Source organism: Canis lupus, chromosome 5, assembly GCF_003254725.2.
Source record: "Canis lupus dingo isolate Sandy chromosome 5, ASM325472v2, whole genome shotgun sequence".
In the NCBI taxonomy this organism is placed as follows: domain Eukaryota; kingdom Metazoa; phylum Chordata; class Mammalia; order Carnivora; family Canidae; genus Canis; species Canis lupus.
Window position 1 is genome coordinate 29,028,099 of NC_064247.1, and position 20,333 is coordinate 29,048,431.

The 20,333-nt window shown below is 41.2% G+C and overlaps 1 pseudogene; it reads left to right on the top strand.

Moving 5' to 3' along the window:
• The first annotated feature begins 905 nt into the window (after positions 1-905).
• LOC112671468 (interstitial collagenase-like) overlaps positions 906-20,333 on the top strand; it is a 28,470-nt pseudogene continuing 9,042 nt past the window's right edge.

Consider the following 20,333-nt stretch of genomic DNA (forward strand, 5'->3'; position numbering starts at 1 on the left):
ACAAACACTGCACTCCCTCCTTCCTCTACAGACCCTCATTTCTACCACTTGCTTCCTCCCCTCAGTGCTTCTCCTCCCCAGGGGCAGGAAATCCATTGGAAAATCAGTAACGGCTGAGTTCTAGAACTCAAGAAATGAAATATCTCTTCTAGTATCTTCTAGATAACTATTCCCACATTTAGACCAAAGTTATATCTGGAATTTCTTTCCATTTTCATTCTATTTATTCCTAACCTGCTTATATTTGAGTTTAAAAATCTAACCTTTTGAAACGAAAATGGCGCTGCTTTCAAAATGTCTACTCATGTGACATTTTATCAGGCTTTTCAGATACTCCTCAGTAGACACACTGAGGTGAATAGTCCATTCCTTTTCCTCTGTAGAAACACAGAAACCATTTCTTAGAAATCAATTATTCTTTCTTCATCCAAGTTTAAAAGGGAAAGGGAGGGGAAATTGTGATATAGATCGTATCAGCTTTACATTAAATTTGTATGAAAATTTTTGGTGTTCAGATTTTTAAAAAACACATGCACTGAATCATACCGTTGAGGTAAAAGCAGCATCATTGTATAAAAGGACAGACATTAGAGGGTAGACATAGTAGCCAACAGGCAGGAAAGGTATTTTCCTGAGGTAAGGACTGTGAGAATGGAGCATCTCGCGATCCTTGTGCTGTTAGGTCTGCTCAGCGCATCCACTGAATGAGGCAGGCAGGGAGGAGGGCGGGAACATGGATCTCGTGCAGGTACTAGTGGTGGTGCCAATGGCAGCCACCTGGCCGGTTCCAGGGTGGGGTGGGGTGGGTTTGCCTGCTTGCTGTTGCAGCACAAAGCACGGTGATGTGATTGGCAATTACTGTGCTGTAATAAGTTAGCTCTGGACAATGTTAAAGTGACAGAGGGGGGATGTCCCTATGTTTGAACAGAGAAGAGAAGAAAGGGGCAGGAAGGGCATAGAATTCCCCAAGGTGGTATAATGAAATACTAGCAGCTGCTTTTGGGCTAAATGAGAGGAACAAATGGGAAATTCTTTAAACTACTCTGGCTTTAGAATTTCTGATTGAAACTGTTAGGGAGGAGGAACATGATCATTTTGATTTTCAAATAATTCCAGGTAATAACGTTGTTCATGTTTAGGAAAAGGAATTTATCCCACCGCGGTCTTGAACCAGATCTGCAATAACAGTGTAAATTTCTCCCCCCTCTCTGCCTTTAAAAACCTTTCTTTTCTAAAGTTGGATGGAGGTCCTTTACACTTCCTCGATGGGTTGCTAAGTCATCAACTATTTAATAAAGCCAATTTGAACTTTTATTTTTTAAAAGATTTATTTATTCATGAGAGACACAGAGAAAGAGACAGAGAGAGAGAGAGAGGCAGAGACACAGGCAGAGGGAGAGGCAGGCTCCATGCAGGGAGCCCGACATGGGACTCGATCCCTGGTCTCCAGGATCACACCCTGGGCTGAAGGCGGTACTAAACTGCTGAGCCACCCGGGCTGCCCAATTTGAACTTTTAAATTATTCAGTTGAGTTTTTGTTGTTGTTATTGTTTAACACCCCATTAGCAATACCTGGAAAAGTACTACAATCTTGGGAAAGATGTGAAACCATTTGTCAGAAGAAGGGACAGTGGTCCTGTCGTTGAAAAAATCCGAGAAATGCAGAAGTTCCTCGGGTTGGAGGTGACAGGGAAGGTGGACTCGGACACCCTGGCAATGATGCGCAGGCCCAGGTGTGGCGTTCCTGACGTCGGTGACTTCACCACCTTCCCTGGCATGCCCAAGTGGAGGAAAACTCACCTTACTTACAGGTAACGGGTCCACAAAGGTTTTCACATAATAACGACATTTTTAAAATTATGACCACAGGAGAAAATAATAACCCATTCCATTTTTTTCTTAAAGAATTATGAATTATACACCAGATTTGCCAAGAGATGCTGTTGATTCTGCCATTGAGAAAGCTCTGAATGTCTGGAAGGAGGTGACTCCACTTACTTTCTCCAGGACTGATGAAGGAGAGGCTGACATAAAGATTTCTTTTGCAGTTAGAGGTAGAGGAACAAAAACAAATAAAACATGAAACGCATCCATTTAGCTGCCGTTGTTGAGGGAGCGGAAGGGTGAGGGATGTTCCAAAGAGATCCTAATTACCTATATTTCCAATAAAAACATTTTCTCTGTTAGATCATGGAGACTTTAACCCTTTTGATGGATGAGGGCGTGCTCTGGCTCATGCCTACCCACCTGGGCCTGCATTTATGGAGATGTTCACTTTGACGATGATGAAATATTGACAGAGGATAGACCAGGTGGGGCACATACCTCTCTGGATGATCTCAAGAGTATTGTCTAACACTATCCAAAAATAGTGTGGTTATTTAGAATGAGCAGTAAATGTAATATCCTAATAAGTACGATGTGTGATTGTTTGAGTGGTAACAACCAGAAGCACTGTTATTTCAATCATGATTGAAGAACATTTTCTGACGTCTGCATTTCTTTCTTCACTCCCAGCAAGCACAATCTGGAGGCATCTTTCCATCTTACTTCCACAGCTCAGGATGCCGTAGAGGTTTTATGATGGGCATTTCACAATGTTTTTCATTATTTTTAACTAGAAATGATAAAGGTAGAATGAACTGCATTGAATCACTTCCAACCTAAAATGCGACCTTGGGTTTCTTCTTTTCTTTCTATTTGTCTCTTTTTCTCTTAAAAAGATTATGAAAAATGCCAGAAAATAAAGGAAATTGTTAAGTCATCTATTTAAGTAAGCATGTAACTATCTTCAGCGTAGGAGGTTTTTTTTTTTCTAAATTAGTTCTGAAAGATTTTACTAGATTTAAATGCAATGACTAAAGTTAGCTACACTTTATTTATTTTGAACAGCTTCTGAAGTTTGCAAACACACAATTGAAACATTTGATATTTTCAAGATTGTTTGGATTTCTAATGCAAATGCAAAGAGCATCTTTACTGAGGGTACAAACTTGTGCTGCAAGAAATGATCTTGTCCTTTTCGAACAACTATTCTTCTCTGCATAATTACTTGGAGCCTAGGTTAAATAATTTGTACCGTTAATTTCAAAAAAATTTATATAAAGAAAAACTGAATTCAGCTGTGTTTGGGCTGTAGAAACTGTTATTGGCCATATTTCTGTTTTAAATATTGTACCTATCCCATGGTACCAACTACTGGAAAGGTTTTTAACCCTCAAAAATTATTTGATTATTTTGAAAAGGAGGAAAAACATCTCAGGCTAAAACCCCACAGGAAACGAGCAGTTTTTGTTGCGTAAGAGTTTGAGGAATAACATAAATCCTCCGTGATTAATTTCAACTGAGGCTACAACTGGCACATGTTACTAAATTCGAACAATAACCGACTTTGTATTTGTAGAGACAATGAGGAGTTCTATGTATTGACATGGTAGTCTTGTACCTCCAAAAAAAAAAAAATCTTTTGTGTATTTTTACCATGTTTTACCATTGTTTACCATTGTCACTATGGATGAAATGACCAGGCTTCCCTGTCCAAAGAGAGATCTAGGAATATGGTGAAAAACTCTCTGATTATATTGACTTCAAGTCAACCTTGAAAAATAATTAAATTTCTATGAAGTAGGGAATATACCAATCAACGAACCAGTTCACAAATGAGGAGATGCCATGAGGTTCTGAAGACAGCCATACAACTGGCATGTGTTCTTCTTACACATGTTTAAGGGACTAACAGCTGTTAGATTCTGAACTTTTATGATTTTTCAAATAGGAATCAATTTATTTATCATCGCTGCTCATGAACTTGGTCATTCCCTGGATCTCTTTCACTCGGCTGACCCTAACACTCTAATGTACTCCTTCTATAACCTGCTCACAGACCCAGCCAACTTCCGCCTTTCTCAAGATGATGTGGATGGCATCCAGTTCCTGTACGGTGAGTGATGCTGGAAACAATGCCTGTTCATTCCTGATGTTTTTTTAGGAAAGTATTACAATGACGGTCTTCAGGAAAGCTTTAAAATGCTCTGTGACATTTCATCTCAAAGCACCCTGAGAATGTTTGGGTGGCTATTGTCATCACATTTCTCCTTCTGTTTGCACCCCACATCTGTTCCCTTCAGGACCTCCCCCTGTTTCCCCTAATGACCCCGTGGTGCCCACAGAATCTGCCTCTAGGACTGGGGACACCAGCCGCATGCGACCTCACTTTGTCCTTCAACTCAATCAGCACTCTGAGGGGAGAGATCTTATTCTTTAAAGAGAGGTCAAACTAGAAATTACGTTTTCCTATCTATTCTTTTGATGTACAATACTTAGAAAGGAGAACAGAGACTTGGCAGAAATGTTCAAATAAAACGTTTCCTCTACATTTTAACATCATTCAGATCTGGTTCTTGTAGCATTTTAACATCTCTTTAAAATAGTCCAGACAATTTTTTAGCAGACTTTCAAAGGATGATTCTGGGTCACCAGAATGTAAGCTGGATGAAGGCATGGGTTTTATCTGTGTTGTTCACTTGTTGGTCCTCAGGGCCTGGCATATGCAGCGAGACAGTTGAATAAGCAAATGAGCAATTGCTGCATTTAACTATCATAAACCATACCACTGCTTCCAAAGGCACAGGCATCTTAGAAGTAGAACTGTATGTTTGCCTTTACTGGCAAATGCTTCTATTTAAATTAATTAATTTTAGAAAAAGTGATATATGCTCTGGCACAATATTAAAATAGCACCAGAAGACACAGAGTGAAAAAGAAAAATCTCTTTTCATGACTGACTTATGCAGAGTCTCATTCTCCTCATATGTGCTAGCACTATGACCAATCCTTTGTCTCTTTACAGAGACATTCTGTGTGCATACAAACATAAATAGGTATAGTTTTTTCTGCTACTTTTTTCAAAAATATTAATGAGTGCATAATGTACATACCATTTATAGGCTTTTAGAATGATGTAGGGGCCAAGGCCCCAAAATGTGCCACTATGGCATATCAATTATTTAAAATAAAAGAGACAGCCTGGGCAGGAAGGCCACTGAGACCATCCTCTGTCCCCCTGAAAGCAAGAGATAAACATTCAGGTGAAAGGTGCCCTACCTGTGCCAGGAGGTAAAGACATGTCCCTGTCACCACACGTGGGAAATTCAGAGCCGAGAAGGCTGTGTCAACCACTGTCATACTCTTTGCTGATGTGCTATGCCGGCCCAAAGTCTGCTCACAACTCCTTAGTATCTGAAGCTGCCAAAGCTATGTTCTCTTTGTCCTGTCAATGCCCCACAGATTTACAGGCTCTCTGTCTCCAAAGTATAACAATTGCCTGCTTTGGTCATTTCTTCAGGTCTCAGTATCTTATCTATGTGGCCTCTGTGGGCACATAGTAAACTGTGGGGTTTTCCTCCTGTTCATCGTCATTTATTTTCAAGTCCAGCTGGAAGAGTCCCAAGGTAGAGAAGAATTCTCCTTCCCTTCAGTGAATACTACTAAAGCTGAATAATTACACTGCTGTGGGTTTCATTACCCTGGGATAGCAGGAAGGAAGATGGTCCCATACAGACTTCTGAGTCATCATTGACTGAAAAACAGAGAGTATGTTCCTTTACGAACATATCTAAAGCAGAAAGACAATTATAATTAGTTGTTATGTGTTCCAGATATTTTTGGCACAGATCTCACTGGAACTTCAACCTCGAATTTCATTTGATTTCTACATTTTGGCCCTCTCTACCCTCAGACTTGGATGCTGCATATGAAGTGTAAAGCAAAGATATCCTTTTTGTGTTTAAAGGTAAGTACTATATAAGAATTTTAATTTGTTGAAATAGATCTCATTTGCAAAAATTTCACCAAGACATGAATTTTCTCCATTAAATTAAATTTTGTATGGTTTATTACTGCAAGACTTAGTCCCGACACTTAAATAACATGTGTACAAAGAAAATTGTAAGTTTTACTTTAAAATACTCAACAAGACCTAAATAATAGATACTATCCCATGTTCATGAATAGAAAATAGTAATAATGTAATATAGTAGTTATATAGTCAATATAGTAAGAATGTCAACTTACCTATAGATACAAAGAATTTTCCATTTAAATGCCAAAATATTTTTCATGGAACTTGGCAAACTAGTTCTATAACTTATGTGGGAGGGCAAAAGCCAAGAATAGGCAGGATACTCCTGGAGAAGAATAAGATGAGGAGGAAGGTCTTGCGTCGCAGCACTTGGGTGGATGAGATAAGGCAGTGTCAGAACAAGGATGGGTGCAGTAGCTAATGGGACTTGCCAGGCCTTTGTGCTCCGTGTCAGATTTGTCAATTGCTGTTTCCACTTCCTCCACTGTTACTACACTCTTTGAGCTGCTGTTAGTTCTTGAGTCAGTTTTGCTAACATATTTTTCTGGGAATTTATCAGCTCTGTCCGTTTTCAAATCAACTGGTATGAAAGTCTCTGAGTGTTATTTCATCATTTTAATCATTGCTGAAGTTTTGTTCTCTTTGTCCTTCCTAATACTAAATCTTTGTGCCTCTCTCTTTACCAATCTCTGGGACAACAGGATATGTAACAATATTATTCATCCTCTCAAAGAACAAACTCTCAGTTTTGTTAATCCTCTCTATTATATTTTTATTTTTTATTTAATTAGTTTTTGTCCCCATCATTATTGCCCAGATCTGTGCTGCCGTTGAATTTATTGCTGTTTTTTTATAGCTTAAACTTGGTCCTTTACTTGTAGCCCTTTCTTCTTTTCTGTTATAAACATTTATGCCTGTAAATAACCTTTTCTTCTCAGCTTTTGCTTCATTCCTACAAGTTTTGGTATTTTTGATGTTGTTCATTTTTAAGTTTTTAAAAAATTTCCATTACTAATTTTTCCCTTGACTCTTAAGTTTCTGGGAGTATTTTTAAATGTCAAACTGTGTGAGGATTTTTCAAAATTAGATATTTCTGACAATCTCATTTTTATGAGGAGTCATTGAAATATTGTGAAGTTGCATTGGATATTGTAAAGGGTTCTATAATTCTGAAATATTGCTATCATCCATGATTTATCTTGTACTACTTTATCCTAGCAATGTGCCAGGCAGTGTACTCGTTAGTAGAGGTCAAACCAAAAGAGAGTCATATTCTAGAGAGGGCAGCAGAGATGAAGCCAAGAGTGTTCCGTCCAGTAAGAGCTGGGATTGAGGGAAGCCAGATGCTGTGGGAGCACAGAGGAAGAGCCCAAGACATGAACCCAGAGCTCGGCAAAGACCCTTGGAGGAGATTATATTTAGGATGCATGTTGAAGGAGAAGAACTTTGCTGTATGGGCAGGGTCTAAGTGTAGAAAAGGACTTCAAAGCAGAAGGAGCTGTCTATACCAAGGGGTGACTGCATCTGGAGCTGCTCAGACAGGTACACATCACTCAATTCAGATGAAGCAAGAGAGATACACAACATATGGGCATTTTAGATTCGTTAATCTTGCAATGATACAAGAGGGGATTCGGGGTTGGCATGGAGGGCAGATGTGATGAAATAGAAGCAGAGACACTGACGGGATTCCACTGTCCTGATTCACTGAAATTTGGGTGGCTTCCTAAGGTATCCTGATGAAGCACAGCCTGGACTAGTGACCATAAGATACCCAAGAGAACGTGTCCAATAAGTAATTCACTTAGTGATGCAAAGTTTACAAGAGAATTCCAAGTTAGAAACTTAGATTAAGACGTCACCAGCAACTCTAAGAGACAGCCAGGACCAGTCATAGTAACTATAAACTACAATAAACTCTAGTATTTATAGACAACATAAGATCCAGAAAGGACAGAGACCAGAGTCACTCACCTATTCATTCACTCATTCGGGGAATATTTGTTAAATACTAGCTATCACCTGGGGATTGTGTTAGTGGTTGGAATTAAAACCAAGGCTTCCTATTTTCCACAAAAATGTACAAAAATATTTTTAAACTTTTGTCTTCACTAAAATTTCTTGGCTTTCTTTTTTTCCATAAGAAATCAGTTCTGGGCCATCAGAGAAACTGAGGTACAAACAGGTTATCCAAAAGGCATCCACAGCCTGGGTTTTCCTCCAACCATAAGGAAAATTGATGCAGCCGTTTTTGACAAGGAAAAGAAGAAAACATACTTCTTTGTAGGAGACAAATACTGGCAGTACGATATGTTTGGGATGGCTTTGTATGGAGTTTCATTAAGGAAATTATTTTCTTTCTTTCTTTAAGGATATCCTCCACTCCCACCCTCTAACTTGCTCTAACTTCCAACTTTCTGATTATGGAGAAGATAACTGACAGTTACTTGAATTCTCAGATATAATAAAGCACTGTCTGAATGGCTGGGCCCTGGGTCCTAAATCCAGATACCAGAAGACATCAGGAGAAGCTACCTGAGGTACAGACAACAGGCCACCAGAGGAATCCCAGATGTATCAGGCTGTAGAGACAAGGTCTACAGGGCAGGTGTGATAGATAACTGGAAGATTTTTAGCCAAATGATTAATTCACTTTGCATCTAATGAGTGCAGTCCTCATGTATTTGTGGTGGAAGGGCACTGGGGTCTGTGTCGATGCTTAGAAAATTGACCTAAGACATACATATATGGAACCTCCGTGGAACAGCATGATACTCATCTCCCTGGAGGAAATGTTGGTTTCTGTGCTAAGCCTACAGTCCAGGAAAGTCATACATTTTTGTAGTCATAAAAATGTTTAATGCTAGTTTCCCCTACTTGAGAATGATCTGGGATTCCACACTGGAGCAGTAACATATCATACCATCGTATGTAATGGAGCCTCTGCACGAGGTTGAGCTGTACTTCTTTCACTTGGTACAGATTTGATGAAAACAGCCAGTCCATGGAGCAAGGCTTCCCCAGACTAATCGTGGATGACTTTCAGGGGTTGAGCCAATGGTTGATGCTATATTTCAGGAGTTTGGTAAGGAGGCACTCCTTTCGTTGCCATTGGGGATACTCAGGAGCATTTTATGGAATCAAAATAATGTGGAGAATCAAAGCAATGTTCAAATCATCAGTCCTATAGCCTTTTTACTCTAAATTTCTGAACATTTTAACTTTCTAATTTGTGCGAATTGAGTTGAAATTTTATTTTTTCCTGAATAGTTTCCAAGTCTCTCTGTTTCATACCTGAACATAAAATCAAAGGGTACTTCCTCACATCATAGCTGTTATTACTCAGGTCACTGTGTTGGTGTAAAAATGCTACCAGATGTGAACTAGGGTTACTATTGGTGGGTTATCATTTTCCTCTCTCATCCTCTTGCTTGTTCTTTCCCATCCTATCCCAGGGGGGTCTGTTGCAGTCTGCAATTGCCTGCATTAAATAATTCATGTGTAAATAAATAGTAGTCTTCCCATGTGTTCAAAATAGACAAAATTTGATTCCTAGTAACGAGCAAATGGGAGGGTAACATTTGTGCTCATTCTGAAGAAATTTTGCCAGGAGATGCCAGAACTTGACATTCATAATGCTAAGGAGACTCGTGATCTTACTGCTAAGATACCTTGACTTTAGTGTGCACAGAGCTTGAAATGGACCTCCAGTGCTTTGTATTGTTGACCTTAATGTCCTGGGTCCAATTGCCTCCCAAGCTGCACTTGAGGACTGAGTAGAGGAGTATTTAAAATACCATTGAGGGCAGCCCAGGTGGCTCAGCAGTTTAGCGCCGCCTGCAACCCGGGATGTGATCCTGGAGACCTGGGACCAAGTCCCACCTCGGGCTCCCTGCATAGAGCCTGCTTCTCCTTCTGCCTGTGTCTCTGTCTCTCTGTCTCTCTGTCTCTCTGTCTCTCTCTCTGAATAAATAAATAAAATCTTTTAAAAAAATAAAATAAAATACCATCAAATTTTATCAGTTTGGAGGTAGTATAATCTAATGTTTTAGAGCACTGGCTTTGAAGTCAGATGAGATGGAGTTCTCCCTCCATGTTTCATTAGAGATGTTACCTTGGGGAAACTGCAAAATCTCCCTAATTCTCATCTTTGTCCTCATTAGTGACATCTCACACTTTTCCAGTAAGGATATAAGAGATGCACAGAGTAACCACTTCTTAAATGCCATTCATTATTATCATTCTTATTCTGAGTTATGCATGTTGCGAAATTGATTTGCTTGAAAATGTCTCATTATTTTCCTCATCTATATTTATAGGATTTTTCTATTTCTTCAGAGGATCGTTACAGTTTGAGTTTGACCCTAATGCCAAGGTGGTGACACATAAATTGAAGAGTAACAACTGGTTATATTGTTAGATGAGAAATGAAGGAAATAGATTCAAATGAATATAATAAGTATTCACCTAATTCATTATAAGTTAAAATGATGAACTTTTCCTTCCTGTGCAGTGGCCAAAGAAGATGAGTCTTGTAGACAATTTCCTGTGTCACGGAACACTTATCTGGACCACTTCACTTGCCGTTAGGTTATATTGAATAGAAGTGGGAGGCATTCATCTGCACTAGTCAGAGAATGTATCTCCATGGGTGTTTTATTTGCTATTTAATAAAGATTTTTATTTTTGGCCTGTTCCTTCTTTCTAGAGTAATTCATTTTAAATATAATGACCACAGTGTGGACTGAGCACTTAACAGATGTTCTGCTAGTGGGTATAGTGGGAACACACACTCTGTGGATGGAGCATTTGACTGTCATGTACCCTCTTCCATTCTCTCCATCAGTATGATGTTTATTTTTGCCCCCAGATATTGTAAAAATTCTTTGCACACCTAAGGAAGAAAGAGCTTAGTCAACATAGTCTTGTAAGACTGGGTCTGGACAAAGTTGAGAAGTAGAAGATTCTAGAATAGTGGAGCTTAAAAAGCTAGCAAATCAGCTAGTGCACATTATCATTTACCGATGAGATAGCAAAACTAGCTTGGAACCCAGTTGTCTTTTTTTTTAACCCAAATATTATTCCAGTGATGCTCTGTGACTTCCCTGGAGACCAAATTTCTCATATCCTCCTTCTTCTTTTATTAAAATATTCTCTTGTTCCCATTTTATGGCTGGAAATAGTGATAATAGTGTCTGTGGACATGCCAACTGTATGACAGGTGTATCATCACTAAGTTGTATGCCTCACACCATACCAGGTACCCCACAGAGACTTGTTCATTCTTTTACTGATTCACTTAAATGACAGACACTGTCTTGAATACAGTGCATGGGAGAGTGAGGAAAACTCATTGAACCCAAACTCTGAATTCTGTCTGGTGGGAGTAAGAAGTAAGAAACACAAGGAACACAAATTAATAGATAATTATAAACTATAAAGATGCTATTGAAGAAATGACACAATGGTAAGGGAGGTTAAATAATGTTGGGGGTAAAAGGAAGTTACCAGCTGGAGTCTGGTTGTTCAAAATTGTCTCCCCAAGATAATAATGAAAGCAGGGGGGAAGCATCTAAATTCAGCAAGCCAGACCAGGTGGATGGGAGGAGATACACCATTCTAGGAAGAGAACATGTAAAATAATGTCAAGGCTCAGAGGGGGAAAAATCCTGGCGTGTTCAAGGAACTAAGAGAAAGTGTGTGCCTGAGCTATGTGTTGGAGGGTGGATATGGAGTAAGAAGGCATTAGACAGGTAGTCCAATCATATCCAGTGAATTAAAGAACTTTATATTATTTTAAGTGCATTATGGATTTGTTGAAAGAATTTCTAAGCAGTAAAGCAACACAAGCCAGTAAGTATGTTGAATGACCACTTTGACTAGAGAGAATTGGAAGGAAGTAATGTTAGAAGTTGGAGGACAGGTTAAAGGATGCTTATAGGTGATGGGAGATCGGGATACAAGATGAACTTGAGATTTAACATCATTCAGATTCAGTGGTCAGCTGATTGGGAGGGCAAGGAAGGTGTTCAGAACAACGGCTGGGTTTCCAGTGTGAGCTGGAGTAGCTGTGCCTCTAAGGTAGTTTTGTGGGAGATGGTTTAGAGCGAGGAAGAACCATCTCATTCTTCAAATTTAGAAATTCCTGTGAGGTAACCAAGTGAAGTCATCAACAGGCCATTTGATAAAGGAAGATGGAGTCCAGCACACAGGACATGAAGCTGTGGGAGACGGGGGGATATGTTGAAGTCATGGGAATAGGTAAGGGTAGATGGAGAGGCTGCAGGTTAAAGAGGCTGTTGAAGGACTGAATCCTATGGCACGAATGTCACTCAGGCTGGCAAAAATAGCTCTCATGTCTCTGTGGATAAAACTAAAAGCCCATCATGGTGTTCTGATGGGATTTCTACTCCAGGTTGTCCCACTTCAAGACCCAGCAGATGAAACAGCCACCCCTTGAGCTGTGTTCTTTGCCATGCAGAGGGAAAGGGTAATTGGTATGTTTCTCACTGCCTCCTAAAACTCCATGGGGATAGAGCAAACATCCTTCTGTCTACAGGTCATTGGCCAAAGAAAATGTGCTTTGCCTCATGTAATGCCAAAGATACACAAATGCTACCCTGTCATGAGCCTGAGTGGAGTCAGAAATATTTAGCAATCATAACCACAAGTCATAACCACAAAGGATTTTTCCTTACAAAAATATGTACATTTAAATTTTTTCTGCAAGTACTTTACATTAGATTTTTTGAGTTGGAAGTACATATAAATGGCCCAAAGTCCAAAGGAAGAAAACATGATTTAGTCAAAAGTTTTTCTCCTCCCACTACCCAGCTGTATTTCCCAGCAGTAAGCAGTTCTAATTCCCATGAATCTGTCCATCTGGTCTATGCATTTATAAGCATCTCTGCGAAGTCTTGTTTTACCCCAAAGGGTAACCAATACTGTTTTGATTTTGAAAACAGTAATGTAATGAACATCATTTTACATATGTCATTTCACAGATGCAAATGTACCTGCTGAAAAGCTTTAGCACTGAGCAGTGAGGTTGGAGGAAGCAGGGCTGGAAAAGCAACTCATTAGATCAGATCACATGGGCTCCACTGGGAGCCATCCCGACAATGGCAGTGTGGGCGCAGACATAGTGGCAGAAATCTGACAGCAGTGTCCCAGGATGATTTGGCTGTAGAGTGATTAGTTAGGTGGCTCATGGACTAACAGGAAACATCTTACAGCAGTTTCCAAGATTTTCCTCTCTGCTGTTTAGGCTCTGCACTCAGAATGATGGTTTTAGCCTAGAGGCTGGATGTTCTCATGGTGGTGTGGAAGCTGCAGTTTTTACCTTCTTCAGCATATTATCTCTATCCACCAAATACAGTTGTGCTCTCCTCCGATTGAGCTTTGTTCACAGGACACACTGAGCCAACCACCATGGGAAGGTGAGAGGACTCCACGACTGGTTTAGACCAGTGAAGGTGGGGAGTGCTTAATCCCAATCTCATCATCCTGCCGCCAGCAAGTATGGGTGGACAGAGCAGATGTAGAAATAGCAACGGGGTAGACAGAGCGGATGTAGAAACAGCAACATCAGTGTTTTCCACCTCGAATAATGTGAGGTAAGAAAGTGCAAAGGGTGCACAATCTCAAGGAAATGTTGGCAAAGAAAGTGCTCCCAGAAATGTTTTCTCGTATGTTTCCAGGCTAATGAATGCCTTTATTTGGTTGAGGGCTAAGGAAAACATAGAGTTTCAATATGTAGGCCCTATACAAGGTGCTTTATATGTGCAATTCAGGAGATCTTCCTAAGAGCTGTAGTAAATAGTAATGCCTAGCTATTGCAGAACTTTGTCTCAGAAGGATAGACTTTCCCAGGATCAGTAATGGCAAACAGTCCAAGATTCACTCCAGAACTCTGTGGCTTCAAACATCTTGCTCTTCCTGAGGCTAGATCAACAGACCATAAATCACCCCAATCTAGCTTAAATTTGTCTCCATTATGTGCTAATGTCATTGCTTTTATTTATTTATTTATTTTTTATTGGTGTTCAATTTACTAACATACAGAATAACCCCCAGTGCCCGTCACCCATTCACTCCCACCCCCCGCCCTCCTCCCCTTCCAACACCCCTAGTTCGTTTCCCAGAGTTAGCTGTCTTTACGTTCTGTCTCCCTTTCTGATATTTCCCACACATTTCTTCCCCCTTCCCTTATATTCCCTTTCACTATTATTTATATTCCCCAAATGAATGAGAACATATAATGTTTGTCCTTCTCCGACTGGCTTACTTCACTCAGCATAATACCCTCCAGTTCCATCCACGTTGAAGCAAATGGTGGGTATTTGTCATTTCTAATAGCTGAGTAATATTCCATTGTATACATAAACCACATCTTCTTTAGAGGGAACCCTCATACACTGTTGGTGGGAATGTGAACTGGTGCAGCCACTCTGGAAAACTGTGTGGAGGTTCCTCAAACAGTTAAAAATATACCTGCCCTACGACCCAGCAATTGCACTGCTGGGGATTTACCCCAAAGATACAGATGCAGTGAAACGCCGGGACACCTGCACCCCGATGTTTATAGCAGGAATGTCATTGCTTTTAAAGGACAAAAGTTCACTGAGATTGTGGTTCTCTGAGATAGCTGCAGACCTCCAACGTGTTCCTGATTCTGCACACTTTAGCGTGACAAAACAGCTCAGGGCAATTAGCACAGAGACAAAAATAGATTCTGACTCGCTCTCATAATTGGTAGGGAAGTGTTGGGCTCATGGCACTTGGTGCGTGCTTAGAGACCTTAGGCTCAGCAATATTGAGTGGACTCCTTTAGGTTCTTGAAGACAGGAGAAATCTGACTCTGCAGTTCTATCATTCCCTTAACATACGAGCCCTTCCTGGACGTGTTACTTCTTCCTCCTTCCCTAGTTCAGATAACAGCACCACCTTCTTCCTACTTCATCTTATAATCTCATTCAACTTTGACTTGTAATTTGGCTCACAGGCTACAATCCCTCAGTTACCATACCCTCTAAAGTCTGCCTGTGCCATGGGTGGAGAGAGCACAGTACACTTCAGCTGGAGAGTGGCAGTGTGGACAGGGGGAACTCACAACTCAGTCTTCACAACTTCACAACGCTGGTGCTCACATTCCCCACCTCCCAGCGCTCTCACCCTCTTTACCTGCAGAAAACCAGTCATCTCTCAATGCCTGCATCATTGTCCATCTTGTCTCTGATATCCTCCTACTCAAAATTAACTTCTGATAGGGATTTGGTAAGTCTTGGAATCAATATAAGTGTAGCCAATTTCTTAGAGCAAGAAAGTGTTTCAGATGCAGATGCTGATGAGGAGATTGAACCCGGGGGACAAAACACACATCCAAAGGGGTATAACGCTGTGCCTGGTCATAATGTAGACAAGCAAATGAGGTTTGAGGATGGGTCAGTGGAGATCTCAGCAGGTAGGAGGAATACTGAGCAGCACAATCAAGGTAAGCAATACTAGGAAATCCAAGCAGGAGATAGATTTGGACCCCACATCAGGACAAGACCAGTTTGGGATCAGTTGGTGCAGATTCCCAGTGGAGGTAAAGTGGATGTTTTAGTGATTCCTACCTGTGGTCAATTTTGGTTCAGGCAATTGTAAGAAGTATGCCTTCACCTAGAGGAAAGGATTGAATGATTCCAGCTTTGGGGGGACAGGACTGCTGAGGTTGCAAACAGTTTGGAACTGTCAATAAATAGCCATATGATGGTGGGAATGAGATGGAAAGAAATTAAGTGAATACAACCTGAGTGAGCTTGGAAGTAGATTTTCCCCATCTCCAGATGAGACTGCAGCCCAGCCAGAGCCTTAGGATTTTATGCAAGAACCCCATAAGCCATAGCCAGATTCTTGTGCCACGAAAACTAAAATAATAAACTAAAACAAATCATGTATTAATCTACTAAGTTTGTGGTAATTTTGAAATCAGCAACATGTACTAACATGGTGAACCATCCCCCAAGGAAACCAGGCCTGATTGCTCTGCTCGTGGAGGGAGGCGTGAGCGGTCCGCTGCTGCTGGAGGCTGGATGGCACTTCTACCTTCTCACTCCTGCGCTCCCTGGGTAACCTCCTCACATAACAGAGATGCGGGAGGTCGCGCAGAGCAAGACTAGGGGAAAGGACTAGGCTCTGCTCTGCCAGCATTTACAATCTCCAGGGGGACAAAGAAGCGAGTGGTCTGGCTGACTTGGGACCAAGTGCTGCGGCCATAGTGGGGGTAGCTCATGGAGCTGTGGGATCATCAAGAAGGGGCTCCATCCCAACATCCAGGACTGAAGTCAGTGGAAGCCACCAAGGGAGACAACCACATAAGTGAAAAATCCAAGAGCAAGAATTGAGGAGGCCTCTGGAGGGAGTGGCCCAGGAGGAGGGAAAGGAGAGGTTAGGGAAATGTCTAGACCTTGTGCCCCAAAGCAGGGCTTCTCACACCACCTGCAGTAAAGAATCAGTGTCTTAAATTTTTTTTTAATTTATTTTTTTAATTGGAGTTCAATTTGCCAACATATAGCATAGCACCCAGTGCTCATCCCGCCAAGTGCCCCCCTCAGTGCCCATCACCCAGTCACCCCAACCCCCCGCCCACTTCCCCTTCCACTACCCCTTGTTCATTTCCCAGAGTTAGGTGTCTCTCATGTTTTGTCACCCTCACTGATGTTTTCACTCATTTTCTTTCCTTTCCCTTTATTCCGTTTCACTAATTTTTATATTCCCCAAATGAATGAGACCATATAATGTTTGTCCTTTTCCAATTGACTTATTTCATTCAGTGTCTTAAATTTTCAATAGATGACAGACCAATATATTTGTAAAATAGAGTAAAAGGAATTACGAGGGAAACGAAATGACCAAGATTTTACAAGGGCCCAATTTTTACCTTACATGCTTCACTAGACCCAGATTGCTGTGAAACTGCAAGGAGAGCTTCCAGATGTTTCTCCTTTTCTGTACTTATGACAGAATAATGACCAGCATTCTTGGGCCAGCAGGAGCAACACTGAGTACACTGACCTGTACCAGTCAAGACAGGCAGCAGAGAGACGGGAATCTCTGGGGTGTCTCCTGCCAGAAGCACTGTCTGGGTGCAGCCAGCACGCAGACTCCTGACAGTCAGCTGTGGAAATGGCTGGTGCACGTGACTGAATGGTTACCACTGAGTCCCCAGCACCCTGATTGTTAACTCCCAGGTGGCTAATCTGACAGAGACGGTGGGCTCCCAGCAACTGCAGCAAAGCAGGCTGGGGAGACCTGGAGGAACAGATGGAGAAGCTAACTCTCGCTTTCTGCCACATCTTCATGGTACTCTATTACCCGGTGCTGAGCAAATACTAAGCACTACTACTGAGTGTAGTAGTACACTCAGTACTACTTACTGACACTGAACCCTCTCCTAGTTCAGTTTCATGGACTTGATTAAAAACATAAGCAGAAGCTTAAACAAACCACAAAGGCTCTCCCCCGTGCTCTCCAACTGCCTCCTTGCACTTCAGGACCCAGTTTAGGAACTAATTCTCTGGAATGCCCCTCTGGGCTCCCAGATGTGTTGTACATCATGCCCTAGGGTTCCCAATATACTTCTCACACTCCACTCTCACTTCTGCCTCAAATTCATCCCATATCAGGCTGCAACCCTCTAGCGTTATCTGCCACTCTCACCTACTCAAAGACACAATGATTGGCATAAAGCAGGTGGTCAGTAAATGATTGCTGAGTGAATGCAAAAATGAGTTGGTAATCCTGAGGAGGAAAGAATGTTGGACCCTAGAGTAGAGAGTGGGAATTGTCAAGCCACAGGTCTGCAGAGGGAAGGCATCCCCAGGAAGGGAATGACGTGAGCGATGGCACATGGCCATTACAGGCACATCCTGGTTGGGAATCCGAAGACACCTGGTTAGACTCCAGAAAAGAATAGGTCCTTTTGATGTCTGTTTTGGAGATAACATTTCGAAGCCTTCAATCTGTCAACTTATAATGAAGAGCATGAAATTTTGTTCAATATATGAAACAATTTAATGAAAATCTCCACAAAGTTCATATCACACCTGACCTTATGTTTTTCATGATTCATTTACCACATTCATTCATTTATTCCTTCAATTATCATTCAATCACAGCATCAAATCCATTTTTAAGCAAGCAAAATGTAAATTGGAAAAGAAGGTGCTTAGCTAGGAAGCACACCAAAGTACCCTCTGCTCTGTGCCTGTTCCATTTCTTCAGTAACCTGGTACATGCACATGATTTTAGTATGTGTGCAGGGGAAGGAATGACAAAGCCTCCAAAAGATGTAATCAAGGGAGATTTTCTGGTTGTTTATTGCTATAGAACAAAAAGCCACTCTAAAACATAAGGGCTTGAAAAAACAATCCCTCATGGTTCTGTGTGTTGACTATTTACAGATCTACTGCCCTTGCTCAGGTGCTTATGCGGTTGTGCTCAGGTGATTACTGAGCCTGGGGACATAGACCCGATCTCTCCAAGGCTGGGGTGGAGGGGCAGGCATCTTAAAAAGCGAAGGTCATTTGTTTACCTGCCACAAAGGTAAATAAGGATTTATAGAAACTTGGTTCCTGCAAAGTCAGTAGGAAACACAGCTATTTGGGGGAGAGTCCTCCCTGGAGCATGGACTTGCTAAGTGATAGATCAGTTGATATCTGAAGCTGATTCATAAATGTATCAGAAAGCATTCCTAATAAGATTAAAGGGGGTGGAATTGCACTGCCATTAGCAAAACCACAAGTTTGATTATGCAAGATGTGTGACTTGGGCCACAGTTTATCTCTCTTGGAAATGTGCCATTTTAGTCATTTTTAAAAAGATTTTATTTATTTATTCATGAGAGACCCAGAGAGAAGCAGAGACATAAGTAGAGGGAGAAACAGGCTCCCTGCAGGGAGTCCAATATGGGACTCGATCACAGGACCCTAGGATCACACCCTGAGCCAAAGGCAGATGCTTAACTCATGAGCCAACCACTCAGCACTCAATTGCTAAACCCCCCATTTTAGCAATTATTCTTAGAACTGTATTCAACTTATGGTGGTGATGATCATGATGCAGGAACATCTGACCACATGGCTGTTTCTTGGGCAAGGCTCCCAAGTTTTTAGAGGAGATAATTCCAAACGTAGTTTATGATGTGGATTCAGCTAAAAATACTTTTTGTTTGTCTCACTGAAGAAACAGGAGTCACATTTCTTTTAAGAAGTTGAAATCTACTTTGAATGATCTCATCCATCCCTCAATCACTTCCCAGCCATTTTCTTTCAAGAAAACAACTGAGCATTTCTGGATCTGTTTTCCCCCCTGTCATGTGACAGCATTTCATTAAGTTATATTCTAGCAGATCTCTTTCAGTTCTAGAAAGAATCAGCATTTATTGAGCAACGTATTTCAATGGACGAGCATTGATACAAACACATGATTCCACTTAATTACCCCAAAAACATTTCTGGGAAATATTATTCTGATTTTCCCTATTCTCCAGTAAAGGAACCAATCTCTCTGGTTGAGAGATCAACCAGCCAAGTCCCACTGATGGGTATCAAAACTGATAAAATCATATTCAATAATGACCTATCTTCTATCTATCTATCCATCTATGTTTCCTCCACAACTCATTCAAAAGCCAAGATGTTGGATGTTCCCTGGTGTGTACTTAAAGCTTGGTTTTCTATTTTGGGGCCCAGAGACCTGAGCCCCAGACTGTCCCCCACGACGTGGTGGCTGCACAATCTCAGGCACGTCTCCTAATTCCTGTGGGGAGCTAGTTCCCTTATATCAAATAAGACTAATGCTATCTGCCCTAAATGCTCTATAGGGTTGTTGCAAAGACAAATTTAAGCTCATTCTGTGAAAGGGGTGAAGCCCTACATGTCAAATACTGTTCTTTTCCTCTGGTGCACATTTGACCAAGAGTTAACTAATTAAAGAAAAGCCACAGGTCAAACTATTTGGCCTTGAAATAAACGAGGACCAAGGCATGAGGAACCTAGAAAAATAAAAATGCAATGCATAGGAACTGTGTAGGTTTTGTATCATGTGAAAATTCCTCTTCATCCAAAGCAGAGGCATGTTCAGCAAAATAGAACATAATTTATTTCATAATCTAAACCTGATTCACAGATAAAGGATCTGAAGGCAGGAAATCAACACACATTAGAGACACACAAGCAAGCAAGTCATAGTCTGGATTGCAGCATGAGTAAGATCAGAGCCCCGTGCAGGGGTGGGGGGTGAAGGGAGTCAGGTCCTCACTCGTCCTGGCTCGGCCACACCACAGCATTTAGGTTCAAACTCCTTTGGGAAGAGCATACTTAAGAGAGAAGTTTGGCTCATGTGAGGGCTGCACTCTCTGTGACTGGTGCCATAACCCAGAACATCTTACTGATTATTTCATAAATTACACCAAAGAGGAGCCATTCC